The sequence below is a fragment of the Neofelis nebulosa genome, chromosome 1 (genome assembly GCF_028018385.1).
Source record: "Neofelis nebulosa isolate mNeoNeb1 chromosome 1, mNeoNeb1.pri, whole genome shotgun sequence".
In the NCBI taxonomy this organism is placed as follows: Eukaryota; Metazoa; Chordata; class Mammalia; order Carnivora; family Felidae; genus Neofelis; species Neofelis nebulosa.
The window spans coordinates 7,570,358-7,585,856 of NC_080782.1; the positions used below are offsets into that span (position 1 = coordinate 7,570,358).

Sequence of the window (15,499 nt, forward strand, 5' to 3'; positions counted from 1 at the left end):
GACTTTATGTAGGGGATTAGGTAAGTGCCTTGCGAGGAATGAATCCTGTTATCCACTGCCTGCCTTTCCAACTCCAGTTTTCTGTCCAGTTATTGTTGGGGCAACACTCATTAAGTAGAGGGTATCAGTGTGTTCAGCAGAGTGCAATTCCTGAATTACTAGGTGAGGAGAAATCCCAAATTTATTTCTCAAATTAACAAAAATGAGTGTGACCTTTATTTCTGGTGTTTTCGATGGGACAGTCAATACTTACCTTTCTCCTTAATTTGAGTAACTGACAAAAGTCAGTTGACAAAAGTCAACAATGCCAGCATGGCTCTGTCATCACTGTCCTGTTGTGAGTCCATTGAAAGGAAAATTGTGTAACGATGGAAAAGAATAACAGTCCGTCATTCCTACTTTCGAACCCTTGAGTCTTCAACTTCTCCAGATAAGTTAATTGAAGCAGATTCTTAGAATATGAGGAAAATCATTTTGTGCTACCACCATAGACCTCCGTGCTGTTTCTTTTTAAAATTTGTAGAAGCGGAAGTTGTTAGCTTGTTTTCTTGGTCAACAGATTAATCTGCCTCCCCCGTGGGTCTCTGCTGTTTTTCCATTCACTCAGCTCATACGTTCCTTGGCACAGTGCTTTCCCCCTTCTGGATGCTCAAGAAATATGATTTGATGATAAGCCTGCCTGTGATTTCCAGATGCCTTTGTTTCCCTCCTGTTGATTCCTCAGTCTTGCCAGGGAAGGTAAGCTACTGTGTCATTAGGCAAAGACTCTTCTTCAATAAGTGTAGGTGGGTGAGTGAAGGTTGAATACCAAGAGAACAAAGGGGAAAGGAAATAGAGTACTTTGCCACTTGTACAACCTTTACTAACAATTTTCTTTTGAAGCTGTACGTTTATTACTTTCAAATAAAAAGCTTTGTTGAATAAAAATCTTCTTAAAATTACCCTTAAGGGCGCCATTTTGTTCAAGACGAACCCATTAAACGTTTTCTTTAGTATAATGAAACCCCATACGCAGCGACTGGAGACATTTGTCCAAATGCTAAAAATTAGCCGTCAGCTTAGCGTGGACAAGCAAGCCAAAGAGTGGATGTATATTTACTAGGCTCTAAATAGCTTATTTTTGTTTTGTTTTGATGCTAGGGAAAGGCAGGTGGCTCCAACCCAGGACAGTCCCTTTGTCTCCTCTGTATAAGCCTATTCAGCCTGGCTTTGTTCACATCCACCACAGCAATCCTGGCCGGACCAGCGACTGTGGGGATTCCTAGAACCAGACGACAACCTGCAGAGGAGAGTGGAAGAGCAGGGAAAGGTCAAGGACGGCATGAGGGGGGCACCCCGACAGCCATGGACCCGGCTAATGGGCCGTCATGTAAGGAAAGCTGGTCATGCGGCCTCCCAGCTCCAGCCACGAGAATCCAGGCTGTAGTTTTCAATTATATGGCTCAGGAGTTAGATGTTTATCTGCATTGTCGTCTGTGGGGTGCTGTAGCTTGTGACTTATTAAGGCAACAAAAGGATTGGCTGATGATGACTGAACCTTCGTATAGAATGAAAACTACCTACAGCTTACTAAGCGATCGACCCAAGTCTAACCATATTTCCAACAGGTTGAGTAACGTGGAAGGACAGGATAACCTGATGGAGGACATTAATTCTTCTTCTCCGGTTATGAGAGGAAAAGAAGCTTATTTCCTGTTATCAAATGGCAAAGGGACTCCTGGAGGGAAAGAGCTGGATTCGTGCAGAAGTAGAGGGGTAAGGAAGGGGGAGCATGAGGAGAGGGGACCTACCCACAGAGCACGGGCGTCTCTGGGGCTGGGCAGGGGAGGTAGGACCGAGTTCTGCTGGGAGACCTGGACCCCAGGCAGCACCCCATCTGGGGGTCACCTACAAAGGGAGTCTGTGGTGGCTTGAGGACTTACCCCTAAGACCTGTGCCCTTTGAGGCTGCATAAAAGGTCCCAGTCACCAAATTCGTCGCAGGGAGCAGACGTTGCGAGGGGCAGTTTGCCCGCCTCTGGGTGGCCTATGGGGGCTGGCAGGCCATATGTGGCCCCAGCCTGTTTTTGTAAACTGAGTTTTGTTGGCACGTAGCCCGTCCTCTTGTTTGCACATTACCTACGACAGATTTCACGCTGCAAGAGCGGAGAACAGACAGAGATGGCGAGGTCTAGAATATTTACTATCTGGCTCTTTACTGAAAAAAAAAAAAAAAAAGAATGTGCTGACCCCGGAATTGTTAGCGTGGACGACAGGTTGAGACAGGGAGAGCACAGCCGTTCCCATCCCAGATGGAAGCTGGGGGATCCTGGGTAAATTCTCGGGATCACTTAGTCCAGAACAAGGGAGGGATCAGTGATGACAACAGTCCACAGTTCTTCGTCATCCCCCTTCTTGCCAGTTAGTTCTAATTTAAATATGAGATGGGATTTTGTATTTCTAATACGATACACGCTCCAGAAATTAAATAATGTGATGTTTCTTGGGCTAATGCTCCGGACACACATTCATATCTGCTACATGCTGCATTCGTTTCCCACGGAGTCCATCGCAAATGACCCCAGACTTGGTGATTTCCAACAGTAGAAATCGATGATCTCGCAGTTTGGAGGTCAGAGGCGCCAAACCCGTCTCGCCAGGCCCCAGTCGACATGCTGGGAGGGCCGCGTTTCTTCGGAGGCAGAATCTGTTCTTTGCCTTCTAAAGGCCACCCACATTTCTTAGCTTGGGGCTTCTTCTTCGGCCTTCGCAGTCAGTGGGACCGCGTCTTCTCTCCTCTCTGGGTTCTGCTTCTATCGTCACAGCATCTTTGCCTCTGACCGCCACCACCACCCCCGGGTTCCCTCGGAAGGATCCTGTGATTACGTCGAAGCCACTCAGATATTCCAGGATAACCTCCCCATTTCAAATTTTTTAAACTTAGTCACATCTGCAAAGTCCCTTTCACCAGGCAGAGGAGCACAAAGAACAGAGATTGGGAGTGGGCATCTCTGGGGCTCATATTCAGCCCAACGCCCACCACGCAGAACCCCAAGCATTTGACCGACCTTCCACTCAGTAAGGAATTGCGGAAAAGCCACGGAAGCTACAGGAAATGGGGCCGTGCTGGTCCCATCCCGTCTCTTCTTTTTCCTGAACTCATGTTCAGGAATGGGGTGAGTCGGGATGGCACAGGCAGTCACTGGTTGGTGGCCTGAACCACCTGCTGAGCGACAGCAGCTCTGTCCTGCAGGAGGGTGAGGTCTCGGACAGCCTTGTTGTACAACTTTGAAGGGCCTGTCTGTCCTCTTTCTCCATGACTCCCTTTGTGCTCCTGGGGGGGCTTCCTTTTCCGTGTCCTGCTCCTCCCTGATCACGTCTTTGGTGGCCCTGGAGAAGAATGCCTCTTTCTAGGGAAGCAGGTATAGTTTTAGAAGTGAAATTCTCGTGGTTGCAGGTTTAGAGACCAGGAAGTTGCTCTGGTGGGTTGGGGGGGTGGGGAGGTCAAATACTCAGAGGATGTTAATGACCAGACTCCAAATAGCTTTAGAACGTTTCCTTTAAAAAAAAAAAAAAAAAAAAAAAGCGTCTGGCCTGTTATGATCTAAATTGTGTTCCCTCCTCTCATGTGTTAAAATCCTAACTCCCAGGACCTCAGAATGTGACCGCATTTGGGGTTGGGGCCTTTGAAGAGATGATTAAAGTCAAATGAAGCCGTATGGGTGGGCCCTCATTCAACATGACTGTTGTTCCCGAAAGAAGGGGAGATTAGGACACAGACAGGTACAGAGGGAAGACGGAGCAGAGGCACGGGAGGGAGGCGGCCATCCGCAAGCCAAGAAGGTCTCGGGAAACCGATCCTGCCGACACCTTGGTCTTGGATTCCCAGCCTTTAGGACTGGAGGGAAATAAGTTTCTGTTGTTTGAGTCATGGGTCTGTGGTACTTTGCTGTGGCTGCTGTAGGAGCCAATGAGGGCTCCAGGCAGCAGAAGCTGTGGGAAGTGAGGGGGCATCGGTGGATCATTAGCAACCAAAGCTCACACGGCCCCGGGGCGCTGGCCCAGGAAAGGCATCTGGACCACCAGGGCAGCACCGGCCACAGAAGACAAGTTCCAGTCCTAGAAGCGGGGTGCAGGTGCCGCACGGTCACGAAGAGGAAGAGGATGCCACTGGCCTGAGCTGTGAAACAGAACAGGGACACTGCCAGGAACTTTGAAAGTTGGAGCCTGAAGCCCCTTTGTAGGCAGAGTATCTCTGCCTTAAAAGTAGCACCCAACGGGGGCCCCTCAGTGGCTAGTCAGTTAGGCATCCAACTCTTGATTTTGGCTCAGGTCGTGATCTCACGGTTCGTGGGATCGAGCCCCCCATTGGGATCCACACTGAGAAGGTAGAACCTGCTTGGGATTCACTCTCTCTCTCTCTCTCTCTCTCTCTCTGTCCCTTCCCCGCTTCCATGGACTCTCCCTGTCTCACTCTCAAAATAAATAAACATTAAAAACAACCACAGCACCCAACAATAAGACTGAGCAACACCTATGTCTGCTTGGCTTTGTCATGATGGACAATGGATTTCCCTCTGGGGTTACATAGGTTTCATCTTTCCTCCACCCAGTGTGTGTCCTGGAAAAGTCGTGCAATTCTGACAAGATGGAGAAAATAGGTCGTGTTTCCTTCCCCCTCCACCTAGATGCTTGTAAGAGCAGAAGCTGTCTAGTTCCAAACGATCATATTTCCTTTGTGCCTTAATCCTCTCACATCCTGGTTGCAGTCCCTGTCCTGCTACTACTCTGTCCCAGATCCATGTTTGTCCGCGGTGCTCTATTTTCCACCCTGGTGCTCCTGTCCCTGGCAGGGCTAACAGAGATCACCGTCATCTTCTTTAAAGGTCTATCTCGTGGAAATATTTCTCTTCAATTGCTCTAGTACAAACCACGTCATCCAGCCCTACTCATGATTTCCCCGACCGCAGATTCTTTGTGGCAAACTTTAATTTTTTTCATTTCTCCTGTGATGTTCCACCCGGCTTCAAGCATGGAATGGATAATGGAAACAATGTTCACCTTTATTTTCCTCGCGCGACAGAACCGTAGCGGCTTGTAGCAATTGGCATCAAAAGGTGAAGGTACAATCAGACATTTGATTTAATCGGCGAAGAGATGGCTGAAACAAGATGCAAGGCCAACTTTTGAACTAATATTGACACAGTGTATGTATAATCCAACAGTGATTCAGGATACAGTTTTAAGCAGCCAGACAAGGAAATATAACATTTGGGTTTTTGGTTTGTTTGTTTGTTTGTTTCGATCAAAGCTGGAAAAGTTTGGAGTGTTTTCTTAGCCAAGAGTCTTGGTGTGGTCAATGTATCACATTGATTGATTTGCAAATGTTGAACCAGCCTTGCAGTCGCTCCTCATCAGGGAAATACAAATCAAAACCACACTCAGATACTTGCAGGTGGGAATGCAAACTGGTGCAGCCGCTCTGGAAGACAGTGTGGAGGTTCCTCAGAAAATTAAAAATAGACCTACCCTATGACCCAGCAATAGCACTGCTAGGAATTTATCCAAGGGATACAGGAGTACTGATGCACAGGGGCACTTGTACCCCAATGTTTATAGCAGCACTCTCAACAATAGCCAAATTATGGAAAGAGCCTAAATGTCCATCAACTGATGAATGGATAAAGAAATTGTGGTTTATGTACACAATGGAATACTACGTGGCAATGAGAAAGAATGAAATATGGCCTTTTGTAGCAACATGGATGGAGAGTGTGATGCTAAGTGAAATAAGTCATACAGAGAAAGACAGAAACCATATGTTTTCACTCTTATGTGGATCCTGAGAAACTTAACAGAAGACCATGGGGGAGGAGAAGGAAAAAAAAAGAAAGAAAGAAAGAAAGAAAGAAGGAAAGAAAGAAAGAAAGGTTAGAGAGGGAGGGAGCCAAAACACAAGAGACTCTTAAAAACAGAACAAACTGAGGGTTGATGGGGGGTGGGAGGGAGGGGAGGGTGGGGGATGGGTATTGAGGAGGGCACCTGTTGGGATGAACACTGGGTGTTGTATGGAAACCAACTTGACAATAAATTTCATATTAAAAAAAACAAAAACAACAAAAACAAAAAGAAAGAGGTCTGCAAGCCCATGAGCGATTTCTCTGTAGGAACACTGTATGACATTGACATTGCACTTCCTTCTAGCAACAGCTGTGCTTTTGGATATTGAAGTTGTATAAACTGCCTGGACTTCGTGTATAGGCTTCAACTGGTTAAAGAAGAAGGAGGAGGAGGAGGAGGAGGAGGAGGAATGCATTCCGGACATTTCTTTGTTGCTGATCTGAGGACTAGACATCTGTAAGTAGCTTCTCTGGAAAATGTAAAGCAAAGAGCAGAGCCCGCTTAAGAACTATTAGGAGCGATTGGAAGAGTGTAGGTGGATAATGTGCCCCTGAGTAGGCAGATGAAGAGTTTTGAATCACTGATGATGCTGTTCAAAGACGCCCAGAGACACCTATGACAGATCTGCTCGGCTGGTTGTCCTAAGCTGGTTCATTAGTAGCGTGAGGACATTGGAGACAGGGAACTGAATGAAGAGGAAGGTATGGAGAAAAGGGCCGGTGTAGTCACAGGACCAATAACGAAATCAGCTTCCTTTCATGTTTGAGTGACAGTAGTTCAACAAGAGCTAGATTCCACGGGAAAGGAGCTTGCAGAGAACTACAGAGGAAGCAAGGCTATTCAATACCGCACTCCGGCTGGTGGTCTTACAAGCTAATGCCATGCATCATCCCTGCAATCCCTACCTACTGAAGGTCTCTGAGGTACAATCTCTGGGTTGATGTTGCCAGTGAATTAGACAGCGTCTCTCCCTTGTCCAGGCTGCTGTGACAAACTATGGCAGACTGGGTGGCTTATCAATAATAGAAATGTGTGTTTCACAGTTCTGGAGGCTGGGAAGTCCAAGATCAAGGTGCCAGGTGCGAGTATAGTCAAGTTCTAGTTTGAGTCCTCTTCCCGGTTCACAGCTCGCAACTTCTCGCTGTGTCCCCACATGATGGAAGGAGCGAGGGATCTCTGTGGAGCCTCTTCTATAAGGGCACTAATCCCATACATGAGGGCTCCACCTTCACGATCGCCCTTCACTGCATCCCAAAGCCCCACCTCCACATACTATCATGTTGGGGCGTTAGGATGTCAGCATATGAATTCGGGGTGGACACATACATTCAGACCAGTAGTACCTTTCCTTGTGGAGCTAACATTCTGGGAGGAGAGCAGGTGACCCTGCTGTAAAGCAGGTGGGGGGCTGGAGGACTGGTAGGGGACAGAAGGAGGTAGAGTCCTTGAGTCCCACTTCCCCAAGGCAGAACAGAGAGGACCTGGGGTCCCAGGTCTCGGCAGCGGAATCTCAAATGCTTCCAGGCTCCATCAAGCTGGTCCTCACACACAGGCTCTGCTTTGCAGGGGAGCAGCCTAAGGAAGGAGGGTCCGATGGCATCCACTTCAGTGGTAGCATCTGGCTCCTGGGACAAGGGTGTTTGCCTGGCTGGTTCCTGGAACAGAAGTGACGTGGGACCTGGGGCAGCAGCAGGGGCGGTTGAGCCTTGTGGCAGTGCAAACTGTAACGTGCCCGACTCAGTGGCGGCAAAGGTCCCGCTGCAGACCTGTTCCTGTGCGTGGTTTAGGGCAGAGACCCTGGAGGCAGCGAGCTGATTTCTGCAGATGTCTCAAGGATACTGCGTGTTCCTCGGTCTACTCTTTTCTGCTAGATCCACCGTAATTAACTACTGTTCCTGGCAACTAATAACCTGGTCTGATCCTGGCTAACTATCCTTATTAAAACATGTCCCCAGAGTCTATATGCACACAAGCAATGATACATTTTTATGTTTAAGAATGGGACTCTGGTATATACACACCGGGTAGCTTAGACCCACTCTTTCCCGTTAACCACTCTGCAAGAGTCCGTGGAATTGTATGTTTCACCATAATTTGCTAACCAAACCCCCTACTGATTTACATTTAAGAGATTTTCCTCTTTTGATTCTTGTATGCAAGGTAGCAGTGAAAACCCTGACACATTTATCTTGACCAGTTCACGCTGTGATTTTTGTATAGATTCCTAGCAGTGAAATTGCTGGATTATCACATCTACATATCAACCATGTTAATATGTGAAACAAAATGATATTCTATTTTATTTATGTTTTACAGTTCTACTTGAGTGAGAGAGGGGGCACATGAGCAGGACGGAGGGACAGAGGGAGACAGACTCTTATAGTGCAGAGCCGGATGCAGGGCTCGATCATATGACCCTGGGATCATGACCGGAGCTGAACTCAAGAGTTGGATACTCAACCAACTGAGGTACCCAAGCACCCCTACGGAGTTTTATTTTAAAAGGTTAGACTAACTCATTCTCCCACTACATATGCATGAAGATGCCAAGTTTTCCCATTGTCTCTAGCACTTGATGTGAATAGTCTTTTTAGACGTTGCCATTTTGAAAGGCAAACCGCACCTCATTTTAATTTATATTTTAAAGATTATTGGTGAGATTGAATATGTTTTCTCACGTTTACTGGTCATTTGTATTTTTCATCTTTGTTTTGCATATTCAGAGCCTTTGTCTATTTTCTACTTTTTTATTTAAAAAATTGTTTTAATGTTGATTCATTTTTGAGAGACAGAGAGACACAGAGTGTGAGTGGGGGTGGGTCAGAGAGAGTGGGAGACACAGAATCCGAATTCTCAGGCTCCAGGCTCTGAGCTGTCAGCACAGACCCCTATGCGGGGCTCAAACCCATGAACTATAAGATCATGACCTGAGCCGAAGCCGGATGCTTAACCGACTGAGCCACCCACGCGCCCCATACTTTTTTATTATTCAGTAAAAATCACCTATATTCCATATTGCATATATGTATATAACATGTATGTTATACAGTATGCAATTTGTATGCATTTCTCTTGTAAATAAAATTACCTTTTACTACACCCACTATACAAAAATTTTATTTTACATTGGCTGAAATTATTCAATGTTAGGGAATTTAACAGTGTATTTAATTATATTAATAAATAATTTGAGTAAAGAATCATCTGATCCTGAAAAAAAAATTTTTTGATCTAATTGAGAAGAAAATGGTGTGATTAAAGACTTTAAGTAAAACACGATTTCTGATTAAATACTTCTGATAAAAATAAAAACTCCCTAAAATGACTTTTAAATGATAACCAGAGATCACCATAAAACATGGTATGAAATTGTAAAATCCGAAAGGCATACCTATGGCAGCTGGAAACAAGACAAGCCACGGGGTACCTTCTGCTAAAATTCAGTCTGGTTTGGGAGGGTTCAGCTAATGCAAGAAGACAGAAGCAAGTGAACGGTGTAAATTTTGGAAAAGAGGTGAAGGCACTTCCACTTTTGGCCGAGAATATGATTTTGTACCTAGAAAACTCAGGAGGCTTAACTAAAAAGAAAATCTCTTCAAACTCATTTTTTAAAAAACGCAAGCACATGAAAATGTCACTGGGTAAGATAAATATTTGAAAGCCTCAACAGCTTTCCTCACCACTAGTACAACATTTAGAAATTGAAATGGTAAAAGATTCCATTCATGACAGCTACTAAAACTATAGAATGACTAAAAATAAATTTATCAAGGAAGTCATAGGGCTAGAATACATCTTTCAATATTAATATTTTACAGAAGACATAAAGGAAGGTTTTCATAAATGAAGACATGTCCACACATCCCTGAATGGGAAGACTGAACATTGTAAATGCTTCTCAAACAAGTGCATATATTTCGTGCAACGCTAGTCAGAATTCCAATGGTTGCGTATGAACATTGTTTTGGAATTGGACAAATTAATTGTACATTTTATATGGAAGGATAAGCTTGATAATTTCTGAGAATGTTTTGGAAAAGACTATTAAAAGGAGTTTATCTTCTAGATGCTTAAATGTGTGTTAAAGCTACTCTAATCAAAACAGTATGGCATGGGAATAGACAAATTGGGCAAAACAGAACCTAGGATCCAGAAACCAAATGAAAAATACTTGGGTTTTGATATATGATAGATGATACTTGGACAAAAGGCTGACAATTTAAACAAGAAAAAGGTATATATGTGCATTTATGCAAAAGTTTTCAATGATTTCAGGATGGATTAAAGATCTAGATGAAAGATAAAATCCATTTAATGACATAATAAGATACAGGAATTACGCTTTTGTGTGTTTTTTTTTAAGTTTATTTATTTATTTTGAGGTGAGGGTGCAGAGAAAGAGGAAGGGAGAGAATCCCAAGCAGTGTCCACACTCGTTGCAGAGCCCAGTGTGGGGTTTGATCTCACGACCACGGGATCATGACCTGAGCCAAAATCAAGAATCAGAAGCTCAACGGACTGACCCACTCAGGCACCCCTGCCTTTGTTTTTTAACCATTGAGTGGGGAAGGTGCTTCTAAGCAAGGCTGATAATTCAGATGCCACACAAAAACAAAACAAAACCAACCCCACGGTCTCTTCCATATTAATCCCATCACTTTACAGATTTGGATATAAAGCCTGTATGTGAGAGTAAGTAATTCATCCAATTTCACTCAACTCAGTAGAGGTAGAGAATAGAGGCCTTCTCAGGCGATCGGAATGTTTAACTGGTGTAAAATATATCTTTTTCTTTTTTCTGGTGGTTGCTAAACTTTAATGAACATAAAAGTTACCTGAAGTACATAACAAAACAGTTGGTTGGGCCCCCCAGTTTCTGGTTTAAAATAGGTTCGGTTAGGGCCCGAGAGGGTGCATCTCTAAGAAACTCACAGGTGATGCTCATGCTGCTGGCTGCAACTTTGTGGGAATGAAATCCTTCACGATAAAACTTCTCTACGTGAACAATAAGGGCGCCAATATATATATTAGCTTGGATGCCTCACTAAGCACCCATTTTATTCCAACTTATTTTAGGGATATATATGTGATGGGGCAGTGAAAACTTAGGCCTAGAGATGAGTAGGTAAGTACTAAGAATCAGGGCCAAACCCCTTCAGAAACAGAGCTATGAGGTCAGGCCAGGGCTACAGAAAAGCAGCATAATTAAGATATTTCATGTATGAAAAGAAAGTTAAATGACATCAATGACAATTCTCTTTGCCAGAAGTTCTCTTCTCCATAAAATCAATGAGAAAAGTGGCAAAAATGGTCAGAATGGACTTTTCCAGAACCCTGGAAATTAACCAAAGGTGTGGAGGCACCTGAGGAGCTTATCAGAAAATAACTGGCTACGTCCCAGGTCAGGGAGCTTGGTGGCATTTAGCTTGCCTTACTCCCTCCTCTGTTCTCCAGATCTACAACAACCATGTAAAGTGAAAGCCTGTGTTCCCAGGGCAACCAGCAGCCGCTGGAGGTAACAAACCAGAGCTGGGGCTTTTGCAAACCCCAGTTCCGAAGAATTGTCACTATTTGACCACTCCCATGGTTCCATGAAAGATCTTACTTGCAAGGCTATCTGTATTTGACCTTAGAGCTTGCCCTGTGCAAAAAGCCTTCTCCCCAAGGGGTATTTGTTGAAGACCATGATAGGGACATGTTTAACTTTTAATTGCCTGAGGTGGTGGATGCAGTGAGGACACACTATAGACAAAGCAAACCTGAGAGGGAAAGGTGGGAAAAAGAGTTCACAGGGTCTTAGAAAAGCTCTGAGGTGTTCCTGGGAGTTTAGACGGCCACGCATCTGTTAGAGCTGTGTACGTGCCCTGGGTTGTGACAAGCTTGGATAAAAACTGGAGTGGGTCCTAAGTTCTCGCCTTTGGCTCACCTTGAAGCTTTGCACAGGCAGAAAGGGAAGGTAAAGGTAATATTGTCAACTGCCTGAGTGTTGAAGGATTGCCCCCAAACACATACAGAGCCCTCATCAAATGCTGGGGGACTTCCTGGCTCCAGGAATTTGAGGAAATCTCTGTCCAATCATTAGCTGACCACTAAGCTGAGTAGAGACTTCAGAAAAAGAACACAATTTGGGGGGCTGGGAGTGGTAGAATGAGTACAGAAAAGTCACTAAACAAACAAACAGTAACTACAACAAACAACAATAACAATAACAACAAGCCAGGATGAAGGCAGAAAAAGACCCTATTTTCAGAGTTGCTACATTATATGATTTTCAATGCCTGATTTTCAACAAAGAAGATTGTGGGACCTGCAAAGAAACAAAAAAGCTCGGTCCATACACAGGGCAGGGGGAGGAGGAAGTAATCAATAGCTACCGTGTCTGAGGAGGATCAGAGGTTGGACTTCATTGTCAAAGACTTTACACATACTGTTTGAATACATCCAAAGAGCCAAAGAAGGCCACGTGTAAAGAACTGAAAGAAAGTAGGATGCCTCACCACATAGAGAATATCAATAAAGAAGTAGAAATAATTTTAAAAATCAAATAGAGATTTTGCAGTTCAACAGTCAAATAATTAGAATGAGAAATTCACTAGATGGCTCAACAGCAGATCTGAGCAGACAGAAGAAAGAAGAAATGAACTTGATGCTAACCAATTGAGATTATCCAGTCTGAGAAACATAGAGGGGGGGAAATGAAGAAAAATGAACAGAGTCTCAGAAACCTGTGGAAGCCGGTCACGATTCTCCACACACGAATAAAGGAAATCTCAAAAGGAGTGGAAAGGGAGGAAGAGACAGAAGGGATGTTTGACTGAAGTAATAATGGCTGAAAACTCCCAAATTTTGATGAAAACCATTGGTCTCCACATCCAAGCAGCTCCATGAATTCCAAGTAGGATACACTCAAGACATCTACTCATACACATCATCTTCAAACTGTCAAAAGTACAGACCAAGAGAGAATTTTGAAAGCAGCCAGAGAGAAGTGACTGATTTTGTACAAGCAATCCTAATTTATATTGATAGCCGATTTCTGGCCAGAAACCATGAATGGCAGATATTGGTGGTATGACATATTCAAAGCCCTGAGAGACATATACTGTCAACAATGAATTCTATATCTGGTGGGGGTCAGTTGGTTGAGCGTCCAACTCTTGATTCCAGCCCAGGTTGTGATTTCAGGGTTCGCGAGTTCAAGCCCCAAGTCATCAGCTCGGTGCTGACGGTGTAGAGCCTGCTTGGGATTCTCTGTATCCTGTCTCCTTCTCTCTCTGCCCCTCCCCTGCTCTCTCTCTCTCTCTCTCTCTCTCAAAAATAAATTAAAGAAGCATTTTTTAACAAAAGAATTCTACATCTGGGAAAACTATCTTTCAGAAACACAGGAGGAAATAATATATTCTCATATTTTATTTTATTTTATGTTTAATGTTTTCATTTATTCATTCTTGGGGGGGGGGAGAGAGAGAGAGAGAGAGCACAAGCGGGGGAGGAGCAGAGAAACAAGGGGACAGAAGATCCGAGGTGGGCTCTGTGCTGACAGGGTGACAGCAGTGAGCCCGATCAGGGGCTCAAACTCACCAACGGTGAGATCATGACCTGAGCTGAAGTCAGACACTCAACCAACTGAACCAGCGAGGCACTCCTATTCTCATATTTAAAAATCAGAGACAATTCGTCTCTAACAGACCTCCCACAAGAAATACTAAATAGAGTCTTTGAGGCTGAAATTAAGGGCCACTAGGCAGCACTGTGAATCTACACAAAGAAATAAAGAGCACCAATAAAATAACAACATAGGTAAATAAACGACAGTGTAAAGGTATGTTTACTTTATGCCTTTTTCTCCTATCTAATTTAAGTGACACTAGCATAAAGAAATAATTATAAATGTGTGTTGATGGACACACAATATATAGTCATACCTGTTTTATTGCACTTGGATATGATGGTGGGGTTTTTTTTAATGTTTATTTATTTTTGAGGGAGAGAGAGAGACAGAGACAAGTGCAAGTGAGAGAGGGAGATATAGAACCTGAAGCAGGCTCCAGGCTCTGACCTGTCAGCACAGAGCCTGATGTGGGGCTCGAACCCATGCGCCGTGAGATCATGACTTGAGCCAAAGTCAGACATTTCACGGACTGAGCCACCCAGGCACCCCATGCGTTTTTTATAATTGAAAGTTTGTGGCAACCCCGAGTGGAGAAATTTCATCATATGTTTTTTCCAGCAGCATTTGCTCATTTCAGGTCTCTGTCACATTTGGTAGTCCTCGCAGTATTTCAAATTTTCTTCTTCTTCTTATTTTTGTTAGGTGACCTGTGATCAATGATTACAACTCACCAAAAGCTCAGGTAATGGTTAGCATTTTTTAGCAATAAAGTATTTTTTCAAAATTTTAATGTCTATTTTTGAGAGAGAGAGAGACAGAGAGACAGAGAGAGAGAGAGAGAGAGAGAGAGAGAGAGGCATGAGCGGGAAGGGGCAGAGAGAAGGAGACACAGAATCCGAAGTAGGCTCCAGGCTCCGAGCTGTCAGCCCAGAGCCCGACGCGGGGCTCGAACTCACAGACTGCGAGATCATGACCTGAGCTGAAGTCGGATGCTTAACCGACTGGGGCACCACCCAGGCGCCCCAATCAAGTATTTTTTAAATTAAGGTCTGTACATCTTTAAAGACATAATGCCATTGCACACTTAATAGACTATAGTATAGGGTAATCATGACTTTTATATACACTGGGAAACCAAAAAATTCATGTGACTCATTTTATTGCAATTTTTGCTTTGCTTTTTTTTTTTGTGGCAGTCTGGAACCAAACCCACGATATCTCTGAGGTCTGTCTGTACACAGATGTGATTTGTGATAATAACACCGCAGAGGACGGGGAGGGAAAGGCACTGTAGGAGAACAAGATCTTTGCGTACTATGGAAAGGAAATTGGTATTAGTCGGAACTAGCTTCTTATGTGTTAAGAGGTAAATTGTGTTTCCAGAACAACCACAATGAAAATAACTAAAGCATATATAGGTGAATAAATGGAAAGAGAATCCTAATGGTACCCTTAAGTATGCATATTTAACATCAAAGAAGGCGGTACTAGGGGAACAGACGAACAAAAAAAAAAGGCATCAAACGTATAAAAAACAAACAGGAAGATGGCAGATGGAAAAACAAAGTGAACCTTCTTGCCATGGTACAAGCAGTGAGAAGGGTTGATGCTGACCATGGACGGCCAGTCCCAGGACACCTGCTGTGGTGAGGAGGGATCGGGGGAAGGACACACGTGGGACACACCCAGAAGCACGACCACGGCGGTAAAGCCCTGTACCAACAAGCAGTCCAACTTGCTCCTTGTGCGGGGTCCTGAGCTGTCCCCAACTGCTCCAAGCTTGGCTCCCACTCAGAGGTGGGCTGGCCGTGAGGAGAATAAAGCTTACACTGGCTGCGTCCTGCTCCCGGGATGCAGGGAGGACTCACATGCGTGACCCACATGCATGAAGCAGTGCTCCAGCCTGGGGGGGTCATGTTTACACCCCGCTGGTGGGGGGATGTAGGAAAGGCCTGGGCGGGGGGGGGGGGGGGTTGGACAGCTGGACGTGCCCACCAGGCAGTGGCTG

The 15,499-nt window shown here is 44.6% G+C and overlaps 1 long non-coding RNA gene across 1 annotated transcript; it reads left to right on the top strand.

Moving 5' to 3' along the window:
* The first annotated feature begins 375 nt into the window (after positions 1 to 375).
* Positions 376 to 14,809, top strand: LOC131503799 (uncharacterized). Its single transcript, XR_009257619.1, has 3 exons — positions 376 to 738; positions 8,196 to 8,348; positions 14,688 to 14,809. It is a non-coding gene; the product is annotated as an uncharacterized LOC131503799 (long non-coding RNA).
* The last annotated feature ends 690 nt before the right edge of the window (positions 14,810 to 15,499 follow it).